Source organism: Solanum lycopersicum, chromosome 8, assembly GCF_036512215.1.
Source record: "Solanum lycopersicum chromosome 8, SLM_r2.1".
Taxonomy (NCBI): domain Eukaryota; kingdom Viridiplantae; phylum Streptophyta; class Magnoliopsida; order Solanales; family Solanaceae; genus Solanum; species Solanum lycopersicum.
In genome coordinates, this window is record NC_090807.1 from 4,420,027 (window position 1) to 4,440,288 (window position 20,262).

Sequence of the window (20,262 nt, forward strand, 5' to 3'; positions counted from 1 at the left end):
TTATTACTTTACATTTGGAAATGTACTGCTATATATAGTGGTAATTGGAAATAATGTAACTTGGTCACGATTTGCCAAGTGTAAGATAGTGTCCCACATGTGAATCATTATCTTTGGTGGGCTCTATGTGACATGGTCATTGTTTTATAACACTCCCCTTTAGATGTCTATGTAAATGAAAAATTGAAAATAAATATATATAGACATTCACAATACGTTTTATTTGTTGCCTCATTAAAAAATTTTCTAGGAAAATTCAGCGGGATAAAATCTAAATTAAGGAAAAAAGAGTGCAACACGTATTTTACTCCCCCTGATAAAGACCGTGATTAAGATGTTTAAGTCTTCGCATTTCAATCTTTTGCACCATCTTCTCAAGAGTTGAGGCTGGTAAAGATTTGGTGAATAAATCTGTTGAATTATCACTTGAACGAATTTGTTGTATATCAATATCACCATTCTTATGAAGATCATGTGTAAAAAATAATATCGGTGAAATATGTTTCGTTCTATCTCCTTTTGTGAAGCCTCCTCTTAATTGAGTTATGCATGCAACATTATCTTCATAGAGCACTGTGGGTATCTTAACATCACATCTCAAACCACATTTTTCTTAGATAAAATGTATTATTAATCTCAACCATACGCATTCTCTACTTGTTTCATGAATGACTTTTATCTGAGCATGATTTGAAGAAGTAACGACTATGGACTGCTTCGTAGATCTCCATGATATAGCAGTACCTCCGTATATGAACAGATAGCTTGTCTGAGATCGAGCTCTATGTGGGTCAGATAAATAACCTGCATCTGCATGACCAATAAGATCTGCACTATCTTTGTTAGTATAAAAATAGATCCATATCACTAGTCCCTTTTAGATATCGCAATATATGTTTAACTCCATTCCAATGTCTTCGTGTAGGAGAAGAACTAAATCTTTTGCTAATAAATTAACAGAAATTCTATGTCAGGTCTCGTAGACTTAGCAAGATACATAAGTACGCCAATTGCACTAAGATAAGGTACTTCATGACCAAGAAGTTCTTCATTCTCTTCTTTAAGTCGGAATGGATCTTTACACACTTCAAGTGATCGTATAATCATTGGAGTACTTAATGGATGTGCTTTGTCTATGTAAAATCGTTTCAAAAATTTCAGTATAGGCAGATTGATAGATGAAGACCCCATCTGCTAACTGTTCAATTTGTAGACCAAGACAAAGTTTTGTCTTTGCAAGGTCTTTCATCATAAATTCTTTCTTTAGATATTCAATAGTCTTTTGGACCTCTTCTAGGGTTCTAATGAGATTAATTTCATCAACATAAACTGCAAGATAACAAACCTTGACGTTGTTTTCTTAATAAAAATGCAAGGGCAAGTGAAATCATTTATATAATCTTGTTTTATCAAGTACTCACTAAGGAAATTATACCACATGCGTCTTGATTGTTTTAAGTCATATAATTAACTTTTGTAATCTGATTAGACACATTTCTCGAGGTTTTGAACTACATGCTTAAGGCATTTTAAGTCCTTCTGGAATTTTCATATAAATTTCATTATCAAGAGGAACCATAAAGATAAGTTGTAACCACATCTATTAGATGTATTTCAAGATTTTCATGAACAGCTAAACTGATGAGATATCGAAAAGTTATTGCATTCATAACTGGCGAATATGTTTCTTCATAGTCGACACCAGGTCGTTGAGATAATCCTTGTGCAACAAAGCGTGCCTTGTATCTTACAATTTCATTTCTCTCATTTCACTTTCGTACAAAAACTCATTTATAGACAACTGATTTTACACCATTTGAGGTTTGAACTATAGGTCCAAAAACCTCACGTTTTGCATGTGAGTCTAATTCTGATTGAATTGCCTCTTTCTATTTTAGCCAATCACATCTTTGACGACATTCTTCGACAGATAACGGTTCAAGATAATCACTGTCTTGTATAATGTTAAATGTAACATTATATGCGAAAACATTATCAACTATGATTTTCAATTGATTTAAACTTATCTCATTACCCATAGAACTTATTGAAAGTTCTTCATTCACTTGAGTCACGGGTTCATTGATCTCTTAAGAAATATCAGAATTAATCAGATCTTGAATCTTATCTTCGTGATGTTCTTTTGTAGTTTCATTTTTCGTACTTATTTTTCTAGAATTGTTATCATTTGAACCTAATGGTCTGCCACACTTCAAGCGTGTTTGTGATTCAGAAGCCATGACACTCTTAGATGGTCTTTTTGGGACGTCGATCCGGATAGGCACGTTTACTGCGGGAGTATGTGACTGTGTTATCCTTTTCAAATCAGTAAATGTGTCTGGCATTCGATTTGCTATTTTTTGCAAATGGATGATCTTCTGGACCTTCTGTTCACACATAGGGGAACGTGGATTGAAATGATAATGATGAAACTTTTCATTCAATTTCATTTTTAAGTTCTTTTTTCTCTCCCTCTAATTGCGGAAAATTTGTTTCATCAAATCGACAATCTGCAAATCTTGCAGTAAATAAATCTCCCATCATTGGCTCGAGGTAGTGAATTATGAAAGGTGAATTAAACACATTATATATGTTTAACCTTCTTTGGGGGCCCATCTTAGTGAGCTGAGGTGGTGGTACTGGGACATATACATCACATCCAAAAATTCATAGATGAGCAATATTTGGTTCATGACCAAATACTAATTGTGATGGAAAGTATTTATTATAATGAGTCGGTCTGAGATGAACAAGTGATGTTGCATGTAAAATAGCATGACCCCAAACATTAGTGAGTAACTTACTTTTCATAAGTAGAGATCTTGCTATCAATTATAAGCGTTTAATAAATGACTCAGCAATATCATTTTGAGTATGAACATGAGATACAAGATGTTCAACTTTTATCCCTATTAATAAGCAATAATCATTAAAATCTTGGGATGTGAAGTCTTCAGCATTATCAAGGCGAATTGCCTTAATGGGATAATCTGAAAATTGCGCTCTTAATGGTATTATTTGTGCCAATAATTTTGCAAACGCCAGATTGCGAGAATCTTGAAGATGCATCTATTAGGACCATAAAATATCTAAACAACCCACTAGATGGGTGAATAGGTCCACATATATCCACATGTATACGTTCTAAAAATTGAGGGAATTCAATGTTAACCTTCATTGGTGATGACCTAGTTATTAATTTTCCTTGATAACAAGTAGCACATGAAAATTCATCACATGTAAGAATCTTCAGGTTCTTTAATGGATGTCCTTTTGAGTTTTCAATAATTCGTCTCATCATTACTGATCCAGGATGACCCATTAAATCATGCCAAAGTACAAAAGTTTTTAAGTTAGTAAACTTTTGATTTACTTCAACTGTACTTATTTTTGCATAATATACGCCAAAAGATAAAGTTGATAATTTCTCTAACACATATTTCTGGTTTGAGGCAATGTTGATAATGCCAAGGTATTCAACATTCATTTTAATTATTGTCTCAATATGATATCTATTTTGGCAAATATCTTTAAAACTTAACAAGTTTTTTGGGGATTTCGAAGAGAACAATGCATCTTCTATATCAAGTTTTGTCCCCTTAGGCAAGAATATAGTAGCTCTTTCGGAGCCTTCTATTAAGTTTGAATTACCAGAAATTGTAGTAACATTCCCTTTTCTTTTAAGCACGTAAGAGAAGTATTTCTCATCTTTGAATATGGTGTGCGTTGTTCCACTATCAATTACACAAATATCTTCATGATTAATCATTTATCCAAACGAAGTTCGGGACATATCCATATTTTCTTCAAAAATAGATATAAACAAAGTAAAATAATACTATTAAACAAGGCTATTATATTTATGATGATTAGAAAAATACAAACATACCAACTAATACAAACAAACAAAAAATGAAACTATCTAAATTATCGTGAAATCGTCACTGATCGTTTTTCCTTCAGGAAATACAAAGAAATCAGCTACATCCAAATGCATAGGCTCAACATTTGCTTTTGCATTATTGTTCATCTTATGCATGGGCTCAACATTATCTTTAGAGATAAAGTTTGCTTCTGGATTATCATCACCTTTTTCAAGGATGCTTGATAGAGCTGAACCAGACGCTTAGATGATCGACATGTACGCGACCAGTGCCCCATTCCTCCACATCTATGACATACGCTTTCCGAATTTTTCTTTTGTATCACTTCTTGTCTCTCACCCTTCCTTTTATACTGTTGGTCATTTTTCGATGCAAGACGACCATCATGATTGTAATTTATTTAACGACCATGACCATGACCATGACCATGACCGAAGCCACGATTACGATAGAAGCCACGACCATTTTCTCGTTGGTGATAATTTGTGAGATTCACTTCAGGGAGTGGCATAGAACCAACAGGTCGACTTTCATGATTTTTTTAAAAGATCGTTATGTCGTTCAGCAATAAGAAGATGTGAGTAATTCAGAATATTTTTTGAAATTCATTCCTCGATATTGCTGCTGTAGGAGCATACTCGAGGCAGGAGCAACACGTAGTTTAAGTAACATCTTAATCGTGGTCTTTATCAGGAGAAGTAAAATACGTGTTGCACTTTTTTTCCTTAATCTAGGTTTTGTCTCACTGGATTTTTTTAGATTTTTTTTTAATGAGACAACAAGTAAAACGTATTATGAATATTTATGTATATTTGTTTTCAATTTTTCATTTACATAGACATTTAAAAAGAAGTGTTGTAAAACAATGGCAATGCCACATGGAGCCCACCAAAAATAATGACTCACATTACTTGTCTTGTTGCAAGCAATTGTGAATGTCATGTGGACATTATCTTACACTTGGCAAATAGTGCCATGTTACATCTTTCCAATTACCAATATATATAGTAGTACATTTCTAAATGTAAAGTAATAAGAGAAAAGTTTGGCATATACCATTATACTCTCTCTTTATTTGTTCTTATTTTAGTTTATTATTATTAATTTGTTAGCAACTTATTTTATAAGATAACCCACATAGTAGTTAACTGAATGTCTACATTAAACTCCAATTAAGCATTTTGTTCGTCCCGTCTTCTCCTCTGCGGGTGTATTCCTCAATATATCTCTATCACTATTCTTTTACTATGTTTTCTAATGAACCTTTTCTTTATCTCCATCATTTGTAATAACAATGAGTTTGAATGTGCATTTATCTTAGAATAATTGTATTTAATTGATTCTTGATCTTTTTCATACTCAATTTTTTGTGTTTTATATATAGATAAGAGTGAATCTTTTTCATGTTGTAGCTTGCTAAATTTGTCTTACTTTTGATTAGATTTTTATTTTCTTCCACGATTGGTTATTGATTGAGATGATTTGATGATAAGGATTAGGATTTGTAGAGTGTTGGATGCTATTTATTCGAAGAAAAATGACGAGTAGTTTGGATATGCTTTTTGTTTGACAAAAAGGTACACATTACATAATTAGTACTCTTTAGACACCCATTTTTTTTTTTACGACAAAGGAACCCGCATCCGCTACCTATGCAATAGCTCGCAAATCACATAGAAGAGCTAACCCGCACTAGGCAAGTCTGGTGCGATGAGCTCAACCCAGAAGGCAAACCCTTTGCTTTCGCTAGCAAGTCCGTTCGAACTTGAGACCTCCAACATGAAAGTCCCAAGCTCAAACCACTAGGCCATCCCGAAGGGTTTTTGGCAATCTTTATTCATAAATCACATGTTTTTTTGTTATATCAGAACAATCTGTCAGTAAAAAACAAATTATCTTTAGCCTGAAGTTATGATATTCATTAATATTGTATAATTTAGAAATGTGTAACAATATTCATAGACAAAATAGGATATGTTATAGCATACAAAACCTTCATCCAGTTTTTTTACTTCAACTGGATAATAATTTATCATAATTAGTTCATTCTGCAATGCAACAAATGGACTTAAGTCTCATAGGAGGAGATACTTCAGGTCCTGTTTTGTTATTTTAACTTTTTAATTATAATAAAATGCATTCATTATTTGTGTTGTTAGTGCTTCCTTTAGTCGTGGGCAGTTTCCTCTTGCTTTTAAGTGACAAGTATTGTTATTATTTTATGTGATATGTGTGGCCATACAATCCTCATTTCTGATGTGCACTTCAACTCGACTTTATTGATATTCTTAATGGATACAAAAGTTGCTGTGAACGTTGCACTTTTAGACGTCGAGCAACTCTTCATTTTTGCACGTTAGTGGCATTGAATGCTCTCACATTATTTCGCTCCTTATTTTTCATTGTTCTTTGTTCTTCGTAACATATGTAACTCCTAATACCATTAGCTTCATTATTTAGTACTCCATTATCTTCCTATTCATTGCTAGGATGACTTTCTCAACTATAAATAGTGGTGATCTTCATTTCGTTTATACACGAGAAAATATTGAGTGCATAAAGTTTGTCAAGAAGAGAGTTCTTATTACACTACTAAAAACCAGAGGTCGGTATTTCTATTTTCTTATTTATGATATTTTGAGCTACTGACCTTGAGAGGTCGGTTTCTGCTGCAAAACTGGCAGCAAATTGCTGTAATTTTAGTTGTCCACCAGAATATTTGCACCAAAACAACCTAAAGAGCTGCAAACACAATATTTTCAACATAGACATTAAACTACTTCAAAATAAACTTCATCCAACTTCAACATAAACTAAAATACAATTAAAAAATTTCCAAAATTATAGAAGTCTTATTCTCATCACCCTCTGAAGTTAAATCACCATATACTTCCAATCTTGGAAAGGATCCTAAAGTAGATCATTCTTACTTGTGCCCTATTGATAGTCAGACTTATCATTCGCATTATTTTAGCAAACTTCAAATGTCTCGGTCAGTTTGAGTTTCACAAAAAAAATTTCAGTATATCATTAGCAAATAAGAGATGGGAAACATGACCATATTGTGACCTTATTTTTTACTTACCTTTCCTTCTATCAGATAATACCCCAATAACACTTCTCTATATCAACTATCCTTTTTCGCGTCAGAAAGTCCCAGATTGAGTGATAAAACACTCCTAACAAAGGCAGCCTTTTTCTGATTAAGGATGATAGAGTACTTGTCATGTCTCAATCCCAATCAAGTTGGAGTTTGCTATATGAATTGACTATACCTTTAAAACATTGTTGAAGCGTAAATAAGAATTTCTTTACCTATTTTTTCTAAATTTTTAAAGGTTTATCGATTAATTTTTTTAAAAAATTAAGTTTTCTTAATTTCTTTAAAAAATTAAGTGACAACTCTTTTCTAAATTTTTTCTCAAATTATTTTATACTTAAAACATTTCAAAAGTGATTTTTCTAAAGATGGTAAAATTACAGCATAACAGTCATTCAAGATCGAACTTAATAATCTTGTTATAACTTGCTTTGTACAGTAATTTATGGTTCGTAAAACGGGATAAGACATTAAAGGTTATACGTACAAATATTTAAACAGTTAATTATAAATATAAAATTTAATTAATTGTTATCATGACGTTTCTATGAGTATTATCTCACATTTCATACTCGAATGTATTACATGTTGGCTCTTCACCTCTAAGAGATATTAAGTTCATGATTTGACGACGGATTGACAAAATTTGTATATTACTCTATAAATATAAGTGTAATTATCTCCTAACTCATATCAACGTAGTTCATGCTCTAATGAATTATTGATTTTTTTTGTTTATTCCACGCATCCTAACTTTTTATATATAAAAGTATACAAAATTACACTTTTTGAAACAATTAATTGTAGGTGTAAATTAAAAAATTTGTATTTTGCACAATCACAAAACTATGATTAATAAGAATATCTTAAACAAACCGACCTCTGGATGTCACTTTTATAAAAAATAATTAGATTCAATAAAAATTGTCAACCTCTTGAGGTTGGTATCACATCAAATCTTAAGATAAATAAAAAGTAATCATGTTAATTAAAAAACACTAACATAGGGAAGTCAGTATCTTCTATAAATTTATTTTTAACTTATATAAAATCGTCATCCGAAGGAAGATTAACTTAAAGTTAATTGAAAATATTAATTTATTAATTTTTTGAAAGTCACTATATAAATATTTTAATAAAATTAACTACACACTATTTAATTTTATCGACTTCCGAAAGTCAGTATTATATTTTTTTATTTTTTATTTTACACAATATCATCCTCCGAAAGACGATTTAAATAAAATTAATTTAAATCATTTTTCAATTTATTTTTTATATTTAATTGAGAAAAAATAAAATATTACTATTTGCTTGTTTATTTAATACCGATATCAAGAGGTCAGTTTTTATTGTAATTCATTTTTTTGTGTTTTTTTTTTGTGAAACTTTGGACTTAACTCTTGTCCAGAGTTGTTGAGATACACTTTGTGTTTATGCTGTTGTATCCCAGAAGGGACATATCGAGAAGGACTGTTGTTGGACTGTTGAAAAAAATTTGTTGCAGTGAACTTGAATTTTCTTAAAGGGAGCGAAATATTCGCGTGTTAGCCTGAAAAAATATTCGATAAAAGTGCATATTTAACTGCAACTAAGCTATCATCGCTAAATATCATTTTTGGTGTTTGGTGTTATGTTTGTTTCAATTTGTTCGATGGGTCAGGGATAAATCATTTCTATAGGCTATATATCAATTATCAAGTACTCCCTCCGTCCTCTATTGTTTGTCAGGATAAGATTATGCATAACCCTTAAGGAAAAAAAATGTAATATAAGGTGTAATTTGACTAATATAACCTTACTATACCAATCATTATTAAAATGGTTTGTACTTTTTGAAAACTGTAAAAACAATTTTTTTCACATTAAAGTAGTTTTGTAAAGAGAAAAGACATAAAGTGACACATGAAGTCGTCTCGAATTTTTAAAAAGACACCTAAACTATGCAAGCGTCTTATTACCCCCCTAAACAGTTCTGAACTGATATTATTACATCATTTATTGTCCACCTGACATGGAGAGTGTATGCACTCTCTTAAAGAGTGTGAACAAACAAAAAACGAGTATAATTTTATTTTTGCAAGTATTTTGCAATAAATTACATTTTCTTATTTTTCTTGTTATTTTAACTTTTTCTCCTTATTAATTTTTTCTTTTTCTTTCTTCCTTTTTCTTCAAAAAATCATTTTCATTTTCCTTGAAGCTCCTCAATTTAAATGTCACTTTTTATCACAATTTAATTTCCCCTTTTTACTACTATTAGTTTACTCTCTTTAATTTAAAACTATATCTAAACATTTTAGTACATTCGAAAAATTTGATAAGCACATTAGATTTCAAGATGATTAGTAGGTATTATTTAGTTTTTCTTTTAATCCAAATTTCAATTAAACTTTTTCAAATTTGGGAGAATTATGATTCTTTCAAAATTATCATTTCTAGTTTTGAAGTTATATGAAAATGAGATAAATTAATGAGATGATTAGGAAGTATCATATAGTTTGTGTTATATTTGATTTCAATTAAGTTCTTTCAATTTTCGGGGAATTAAATTATTTTTTTAAAATAATGATTTCTAATTTTGGATTTATATGAAAATGAGTAGTTGATGATTGTCACGACCCAAACCGGGTTGCGACTGACACCCACACTTACCCTCCTATGTGAGCGAACCAACCAATCTAACCTTAACATTTCAATATAATATCAACAGAAAGTAATGCGGAAGACTTAAACTCATTAAATAAAGACCAATTCATTAACTTCTAAAATTCAACATCTATTATTCCCCAAAATCTGGAAGTCATCATCACAAGAACATCTACGATCAAATGACTAAACTAAGAGTATTCTAAAAGCTAAAAATACATAAGAAGCTAGTCCATGCCGGAAGTTCAAGGCATCAAGACTTGAAGAAGAAGATCCAGTCCAAGCTAGAAGCATTAGCTCACCCTGAATTTCCGATGTAGTAAGACTGGCTTGAATTACTGTTGAGTTGAAGATGATGGCACGTTTGCTGCACTCCACAAATAAACAAGAAGAAAACATAAAAGTAGGGGTCAGTACAAAACACGGGTACTGAGTAGAAATCATCGGCCAACTCAAAATAGAAATCAATATATACCAAGTAATATCATAAAATCAACTATGATACTCAACATGTAGCAACAACAAATACTATATCATTAACAATTACCGTCAAGTTCACACATGAGGACTCAAGCCTCGATACCATACTCATTTGGGAATCATGTTCATTAGATTGAGTATATTAACATCTTTCAAGATTCATTATCTTTATTTCTCTTGTGTCGGTACGTGACACTCCGCTCCCTCAATATTCATTAATCCTCTTGTGTCGGTACGTGACACTCCGATCCCCTAAATCTATGTGTCGGTTCGTGATACCCGATCCCCTAAATCTACGTGTCGGTTCGTGACACCCGATCCCCTAAATCTACGTGTCGGTTCGTGACACTCGATCCCCTAATACTACGTGTCGGTTCGTAACACCCGATCCCCTAATACTACGTGTCGGTTCGTGACACCCGATCCCCTAATACTACGTGTCGGTTCGTGACACCCGATCCCTTAATTCTACGTGTCGGTTCGTGACACCCGATCCCCTAATACTACGTGTCGGTTCGTGACACCCGATCCCCTAATTCTACGTGTCGGTTCGTGACACCGGATCCCCTAATCTCCTTCCATCAATTCATCAAGCCTTCTTTCTTACCAAGGCATCATCAATCTCATTACTTTAGTTCATCAAGCCTTCTCCCTTACCAAGGCATCATCATTAAAAAGAGATTAGGTTTTTATCAAGATTTGGGATTCAATAACTTCATCATACTTAATATAATCACAATTATATAATCACGTTCATGCATGCATACAATTAAGCACATAGCAGGGTTTACAATACTACCAATACATATCATTCTCTATTAAGAGTTTACTATGAAAGCATGAAAACCATAACCTACCTCCACCGAAGACTAGTGATCAAGCAAGCAAATTCCCAAAGCTTTGTGTTTTCCTCTTCGTTTCTCCTCTCTCGATCAATCCTCTCTCTCTTTGTTCTTTCTATTTTTTTTATTCAAACCCTCTTTCTTTTACCCTAATTAGTATATAATTAAGAATAAAAGATAGCAATAATGACCCACTAATTAACTTAAGGTTACCTCTTTTAACCCCCGAGTAATTAGACTTATTAACATTAACCCACTAACTTTATAATTAAAGCAGGAATAGTCAAAAACGTCCCTTAAAACGTATCAAGAAATCCGACCCAGACTGGGATTACGCAGTCTGTGACGGCCCGTCGCGCCTGCGACGGGCCGTCCTGCTGCCCCGTCACAGAGTTCAGAGACTCAATTTCTCTGAAGAGTCTGTGACGGTCCGTCACACTTGTGACGGTCCGTCCTGTGACGGTCCGTCACACCTGTGACGGTCCGTCCTGTGACGGTCCGTCACACCTGTGACGGTCCGTCCTGCCATTCCGTTACGAAGTTCAGAGAGTCAATTTTCAGTACCTAATTTCAGATTTTCTAAGTGTTTTGAAATGAGACCCTGCGACGGTCCGTCGTGCCCATGACGGTCCGTCGTGGGGTCCGTCGTTTCTGCCAGTTTTTCCAGAATTGAAGTCTGCTGCTCAAAACGACTAAACAGATCGTTACAATGATACTTCAAAAATTTTAATTTTTTTAGAAAAATAATTAATTTTGTTATCAATAATTTAGTAAAGTCTAAATAAAAGTATGAATAGAATTCTACCTAAGTAGAAGAAGAAAAAGAAAAGAAAAGAAAAAAAATGGGAGTGAGGTTCAATTTGACATGGGGGGTTGGAGGTGAAGATAAAAAATAAAATGGAGAGATGTGGAAGATGAAATGAAATTTAAAATAAATTAAAATTAAAATTCAAAAAGTAAGAGAGAAATAAAGAAAAAAAAGATAAAGGAAAAACTTAAAAGAAAAAAAATACAGTTTTAATTAAATTAACACGTCACATGTATTGATTATTATGTGAACACACTTGCTTCTTAAAATTTGAGGCTGATCAAAAAATGGTATACTAATATTGGTCTATAAATGTTTAGTGGGGTAACAGTATAATTACAAAGTTAAAGTGTCTTTTTACAAAATTCAAGACAATTTCAATGGTTATTTTATGTCTTTTTTCTTTTGTAACTTTAAAATGACTACTTTTTTAAACTAGTAGTTATGTAATTATTAAGGACAAAATTAAAAAAGTGACTAATCATTTCTTGATTATTTGAATTAACAATTAATTTTGTATAACTATTTTAATATACCTGATAAATAATAATGAACGGGGGGGAATATACAAGGGTATCTGTTGATTTGAGTATAAATCTCATCATCCCCTCATTGCTATTAATGGATTAAAAAAAAGTGCCCTAAATGAGTTTAGGAAACTCTTAGATTTTTGGGCATAGGCTATGAGGTAAGATGAAATATCAAACTAATACTCTGACTCTTTGAGTGCTACTACCAATAATCATATTAATTTTGAGAAAAATTCATCGTGACAGGAAAAATAAAACAAAATATATCCATTTTTAGTTATACGTGATGAAATTTTGAATGGAATTTAGTGGTATACCTATCCATCTATCCATTATTCAACAGATGCTAAGTTTTGATAAATTTCATTTTTTATCATCATTTCAAAACAATCTATATAATGTAATTAAAATAAGAGATAATGATATAACTTATTTTAATGATTGCGTGAAGCATGACTCAATTTTCTGGTGTATATATGACACACAAAATACAAAGGGATAGTATTCTTTGTTCTAAATTTCACTTGTATTCACTCATTCTTCTCATCGTATATTTTTGAAAAAAATTATTTAAATATGCAAAAGAATGCGGAAAAAAACAAAATATTATATTTTTTAAAAAATTACCTTTTGAAAAAATTACAAAAATCCTTATTTTACGCAGTGTATTAATTGGATAAATCACTTTATGCGATGTATCGATCGGATACATCACTTTACACGATTTATCGAGACGTTACTTTACGCAATAGATCGATCGGATACATCACTTTACACAATGTATCAACTAGATACAACGCTTTTACGCGATGTATCGGGACGTTAAGTGATGTGCTCGAAACTGAGACGCGATGTATCGAACGTTATGTGATGTGTCCGAAACTGAGACTTTATGTATCAGAGCGTTGAGGGATGTATCCCAAATTGAGAAGTGATGTATCGAGATATTTTGAAATGTATCCAAAATCCACCAAATTTTAGATATTTTTGTAATTTAAAAAAGAGCAGGGATATGATATAATTAGCTCACACTGATTTGTATGAAATTACATTCTCATATTCATCATTCGTTCTAATTTCATTTGTATTCATTCACTCAAGAATACACTTATGACTATTCGTTCGAATACAAAAATACAAAGAAAGAAAGGTGAAACAATGAAATATAGAGAAAGAGAGAGAGAAAAGGGACAAGAAAGGAGATCGAGGTGAGCCAGAGAAGGAGAGAGAGGAATAGACGAGCAAGATTAGAAAGAGAATGAGAGGAGAAACGCTAGAGAAAATGAAGTGTAGTTTTAAAATGTAAGTAGGTTTTTTTAAAAGTACAATTATTAATAATAAAAACATAACATACGTTTGCTATACCATATTAAAAATGATTTTTTATTAGGAACTTTTACGCAAATCTCACAATGTTAAGAGTTAATTACATCATATCCTTACTCTTTTTAAATTATAAAAAATCGGAAAAATGCACAAGTACCCCCTCAACCTATGCCCGAAATCCCAGAGACACACTTATACTATACTAATGTCCTATTACCTCCCTGAACTTATTTTATAAGTAATTTTCTACCCCTTTTTAACTTACATGGCACTAGTTTGAAAAAAAAAGTCAACCATCGTTGGGCCCACAAGATAGTGCCACGTATACTAAAAAGGAGTAAAAAATTATTAATTAAATAAGTTCAGGGGGGTAATAGGACCTTAGTATAGTATAAGTGTGTCTTTGAGATTTCGGGCATAGGTTGAGGGGGTACTTGGGCATTATCCCTAAAAATCCCTTAAATTTGATGAAATTCGGATACATCTCAAAACATCTCGATACATCACATTCTGATTTCAGATAGATCTCTCCGTTCCGATATATACATCTCGTCTCGATTTCGAATGCATCATTCAACGTCCTGATAAGTGATGTATCCGAGCATATGAATTTTTGTAATTTTTTTAAATGGTAGAAAATTTTAAAAAATATGATAAAATAAGTTATGTATTAAATAATTTCCCTTTTCTTTTTATGATATTCAACCTATTTTTATTTGACCCGTCCATTTATCAACTCGTACTCCCTCGTCACGACCGTACCTTCCAAGAACATATGGCAAAGTTCTCCTCTTGGTGAAATTTTTTGAGCTCAAACATATCTCCAACATTTACCACTTCACCAAGATCATTGAACACCTAACCCTTAAATATTAAAAAATAATCCAATTTTGACTTTTGTTACTGATATCTAGAAGAAGACTAAATTTCACCCAAATTTAAAAAATGTAACCAATTTTGGCTTTATAGTATTGCCAGTCCGTGACCAAGACTAAGAAACAATTCGAACATTAAATATTTATTACAAGTCATGTTTTGAAGTTTGTCAAATAATTTAGAAGCAACAAAGTTACAAGAAATTTCTCTCCTCCCTAATGCTCCCCTCCTCCTCCTTTGCCTTGTATTCTAGAAGATGACTCTCTTTTTAAAAATTAGTCAAGCCTCTCATTGTTCTTTTATGGTCATCTAGAAGCCAATTACTTTGAACTTCCAATCTTATATATAAGCATATTGTCTATAACTTCAACATCCAAACACTCTCCTATATACATTTCTATCTTTTAGAGACTAATTATATACACAAAGTTTATACTATACTTGTTACTTTGAGGCTTCCATTATGAAAGGATATATTGGAAAGAAGGATTTAAGGATATCAGAAGAGGAAGATCTAGACGATACTCTTTCATTCTCTGATCTAATTCTCACTCATGACGATAATGATATTGATTCTGAAGAACGTGAAAAGTATTACGACTCAAAGAGCAGTGTTACTTCATCATTAGATGATGAAGATCACACGTTCGAGTTCATTAGTAATTACGAGAATAATGTCGTACTTCCTCCTAAAAATATCCTCTTTTGTGGGAAACTCATTCCTTACAAAAATAACAATCTCATTTTATCGTCATCGATATCAAAGAAACGATCGTTTTCGTTTTCACGCAAAAATAAGTTCTTGGGATATAATCCACCTCATGAGATGGAACTGAAGGATCTAAAAAATCGATTAGATCGTAAAGTTGGCGATGGAATTAGTGATTGTAATATATATGGCAAAGGAAATGGAAATGGAAAAGGGAAAGGGATATTATGGTCATTTATTAAGGCAATAAGTTTTACTAGTGGTGGTGCAATCTTACCATGCAGAATCGGCTGTTAAAGCGTCTATCAATTGCATGTCACTTGTTTAAGCATGAGTCTTAAAGTAACAGTAAAATTAAATTTATTTTATAAAAATAAACGCGATATTATTTGCGTTAGAGCAAACGGTCTATTTGACTAGGGCTTGGGATGCGACCCTTCCCTAAAATGAAGACAAGCCGGCTGCTTACTTTTGTTGACTCTAGGAGCATGCATGAGCTAGAGAGCTTATTTTATTAGAATTAGAATATTCAATAATATTAATCTATATTATATTTCTCTATCTAACATATTTATGTTCATATTTCAAGAACTCTTTGCTATTCCAATTTTGAAATATCTAAGCTCTTCAATATAATTAATTAATAAAGTAAAAAATAATAAAATAAATAGGAAAAATGCATGAGCTAGAGAGCTTATTTTATTAGAATTAGGTCGTTTGAATTAGAATATTCAATAATTTCTTGTATTATACAGAAGAGTAAAGTGGAGGACGATTAAGGGTATAAATGTAATTTTACGCTAACAAAAATCTATTAAGAAAAATAATAAATAATTTTAGAAACGTCTTTTTATATATGAAGTGAATAATAATCAAACGCCTACACTGGCGCGGGCACCTAACATCTTTATGTTCATATTTTAAGAATTCATTGTTATTCCAATTTTAAAATATCTAAGCTCTTCTATATAATTAAAATAAAAATAAAAATAAAAATAATATTTTTTCTCCAATTTAATTTTATTATCCTTTTATTTTTGTGTCTTTTGGTTGGAGTCTCCAATTCAACAAACCGCTAATTATTTCCCAAGTAAGTATTTCAAAAGGAAATTATTTGGAAAAAGAATACATGTATTAAGAAAAGGAAAATTATTTATAAATGGCTATTCCCTTACTTTCAAACCCTCCCGGTTTTAATTATCATATATATATATATATATTATTTTTTGGATTCAATGCTGGTTGACTTTTTTTCAAGCTAGTGTCACGTAGATCAAAAAGGGATCGAAAATTACTTATAAAATAAGTTTAGAGGGGTAATAGGATCTTAGTATAATATAAGTGTGTCTCTGAAATTTCGGACATAAATTGAGGGGGTACTTGTTCATTTTCCCAATAATAAAAAGAGATCTTGTGAAGTTCTAGTTAAATTTGGATCGAAAATTAAATAACTTTAGTTGATTTTAAAATTAAACTAATATAAGATTAGACATTTACCCGTTTTGATTAGATTGTATGGCTTACATATGTTCTTTTCTTCCTTTTCTACTATTATATATTTCTTGTTAAACAAACGGCAATTTTTTAATGGAAAGATGTATCATTATTATTTATTTCATTAAAATATACTTGTATCAAGTTAATATATTTTTTTATGCCGTGTCTTAGAGTTTTTGGTCAAAACATTCTTTAGCTATATCCCAAATTTAAACATACATCCTTAAAGTATCATTTTTCGCAGAAAATATCCTTTAAGTATTTAAAAGTGAACAATTTTCATCCTTTTTTTAGATATCATAAAAAAACTAAGAAATCATACAAAAACATAAGCAGTTCACGTGATTATCAAAAAAAAGTTTTCCTGCATAATTTCATTACCTGCTATAAGAAGTTCTTGAAAAAAATATTAAAAGTCTTAGACACTATTGCTTATTTAGACAAAAAAATGTTTGGAAGGTGTGAGGATACATGATCTACTCTTTTTGTTATTTATAGTAACGGAATGAAGGTGAAACTTAATTATCTTTACCTTTCTCATAGACAAACTGTATTTAGATCAATAAACTTTTGGACTAATCTGATAAAAAAGTGATCAAAATATTGATTATGTCTTGCATTTGAATTTCATTCTACATTATTAGAAGAGGAAGCCTCCAACAAACGCCGCTTTTAGCATATTCAATTAAGAAAAAACATATTTCAACTAATATATTCAATTAAGAAAAAACATATTTCAACTAATAATATTTATAATATCAAATTACATGAAAAATAAATAAATAAAACTATCAAATTAAATTTTTTTGCATAATGCTAAACTCAAAGTTCACACTAATATTTTAATTTATGTAAGATAATTACGAGAGCGTGCTTGACTTTTGTGGGATCTGTTTGTTTTCTAACAAATTCAAGTAAAAGGATGAAAATAGTTCATTTTTAAATACTTGAATGATGATTTCTGCTGAGAATGATACTTTAAGAATGTCATTTAAGTTTAAGGTATTGTTGAAGAATGATTTTTGTCAAAAACTCCACTAAAATTTCATACAAAAAAAATTGATTTTTGGGTGTTATTCTGGTGAAATCTCATTCTCTAGGCATATTTACTTTTTCACCTCTTCAAAGGGAAGTGGAGACCAATGAGATAATAGATCATTTATTAATGAAAAAATCATTTAAATGTACATCTTATTTATCATAATTTCTAAAATTTCCTACCATTTAAAAGAAATAGAATTTTTTTTCAAAGATGCATCACTCTCTTCTCGCTGATACATCCTTATTCTCCTCTCAGATATATCCCTCCCCTCTCTAATACATTCCTCCCTCAAATACATCTTTCACCTGTGTGTTCGGATGTCTCCTAATGTATTCAGATACATTCTATCCCCTCCGATACATTCCTCCTCTCTGGGATACATCTCCTATCTATGTGTGTGGATGTATCCCAAAGTCTAGTTAGGTATTCAGAAGTCCAGTGAAGTATCCGAAAGTCTAGTGTTGTATTCGAAATCCATGAATTTTAAGGAATTTTTGTCATTTGAAAAAGAGTAAAAAAATAATGCAATTAACTCTTAACATAAGGGGTGTGCAAAAATCGAACCGAGCGATGAATCGAACCAGGAAAAATGTTATTAGGTTATTGTTATTGGGTTTATAAAAAAATTTATTAGGTTAATTGATTCGATATCGATTTTTACTATTGGGTTATTGGGTAAACCGATAACCTATAACTGATAACCCAATGAAACGGTAATATATTATTTTATCCTTTATAATTATTAAATATTAATAATTTAAAATATAATTAGACATTATAACCACATCAAATTATTAGTACTCTATCAACTTCACACTAGGCTGCATCACTAGTTTTTTAGTGTTTACTCAAAACCTAAAATTTAAAATAAAGGGTTCACTATTGTGCTAGATTTTAGTTTTGATTTTAGCTTTAGTCTTCTTGGATTATTTTATTTTAGTTTTTAGTTTGTAAGTTTGTAAAGGTCCGTAATTTGATTGACATAAAAAAATTCATACTATATTTTGGTGGTAATTAACATGTAACTATAGCTTCGTACTATATTTTCTCTTATTGATGCAATTTCTCATTATCTTTCTTGTTTCACTATATCCAAGCATTAGAGAAGTGAGAAGGCATATAATATTTTATGGACATTTTCTTATTAGGTAAATCGAAAATTGAACCGATAATGATAAAAAATCAAAAACCGATAAAGAATCTCTTATCAATTTGTTATTGGGTTGACATATTCAAAAATCGCTAAGCCGATAAATCAAATTGATAATACTTAAAATCGAACTGAACTGACCGATATACACCCTTACTAACATCATAAAAATTATGCATAATACATATATTGGACTCTAAACTTGGCTTCAGATTTTAACTTTGACCATCAACTTTCATAATGCACAAACAGGCACTTTAACTATCAAACTTTTAAATAAATACACACATCAGTCCTACATGGCGCAATACACGTATGACACCACGTAGGACAAAAAATGACATGTAGGATATGTGTGTCTCTTTGTTCAAATTTATACAAGTTTAAATGTCTACTTGTGCATAACCAAAGTTAAAGGGCGAAAATATAATTCAAAACAAAGTTAAAAAGCACATTGTATTATGTCTAAAAGTTATATAAGTTATACATTAATCACTGTCGTCTTAATTATCATATCTGTACTCCATTTAGGCTAAATGGGGTAATTTGGATAAAGTTGGGCCATTTTTGGCTGAGCGGCCCATTCCTATAATTATTTCATTAAACTTTTGTGAGTTTTATGATAATTTCAGTCTACTTTAACAAAAAGTTGGAAAACTTATAAAAAAATCTCATATATTTAGAGGTTAATTACATCATATTTTGAAAAGTTTTTTTGATTGTAAAAATCTTTGAATTTTCATTGCTATCGAATACATTTCTTAAATGATCGATACAGGATAAAGATCCGATCTAGTATAGTTAGGTAAAGTAATGTTCAATGACCTTATATATTTATGACATGTGAATTATATAATAATTTATGGTTTAGATCCATTAAATTATAGAGAAAATTACGCGGCTAAGCAAACTTATAATTACTCATCATAACTATAGTTTGCTATAACTACCACTCGCAACTAACATTATACATTAATTACGTGGGCTGACTTTGAGTTTGTATAATTAGTCATGTTTGTATATGTATAATTCGCTAGGATATACAAATAAATATGTATAATATACAATTTTTTAACCTGTATACATATACAATCCACCTCTCTCCCACTCTCTTCCCTCTCTCGCTCGCCTCTCTCCTCCCTCTCTCAATCTCGCTTGCCTCTCTCCTCCCTCTGTCAATCTCGCTTGCCTATCTCCCCCTCTCCCAATCTCTCTAGCCATTTATACAAATGTATATGTATAATATACAGTTATATACAATTATATATATATACAATTCACCTCTCTCCCACTCTCTGTCCTCTCTCGCTCGTAGCTCTCCCCCCTCTCTCATCTCACTCCCCTCTCTCCTCTCTCTCCTAGTCTGGAT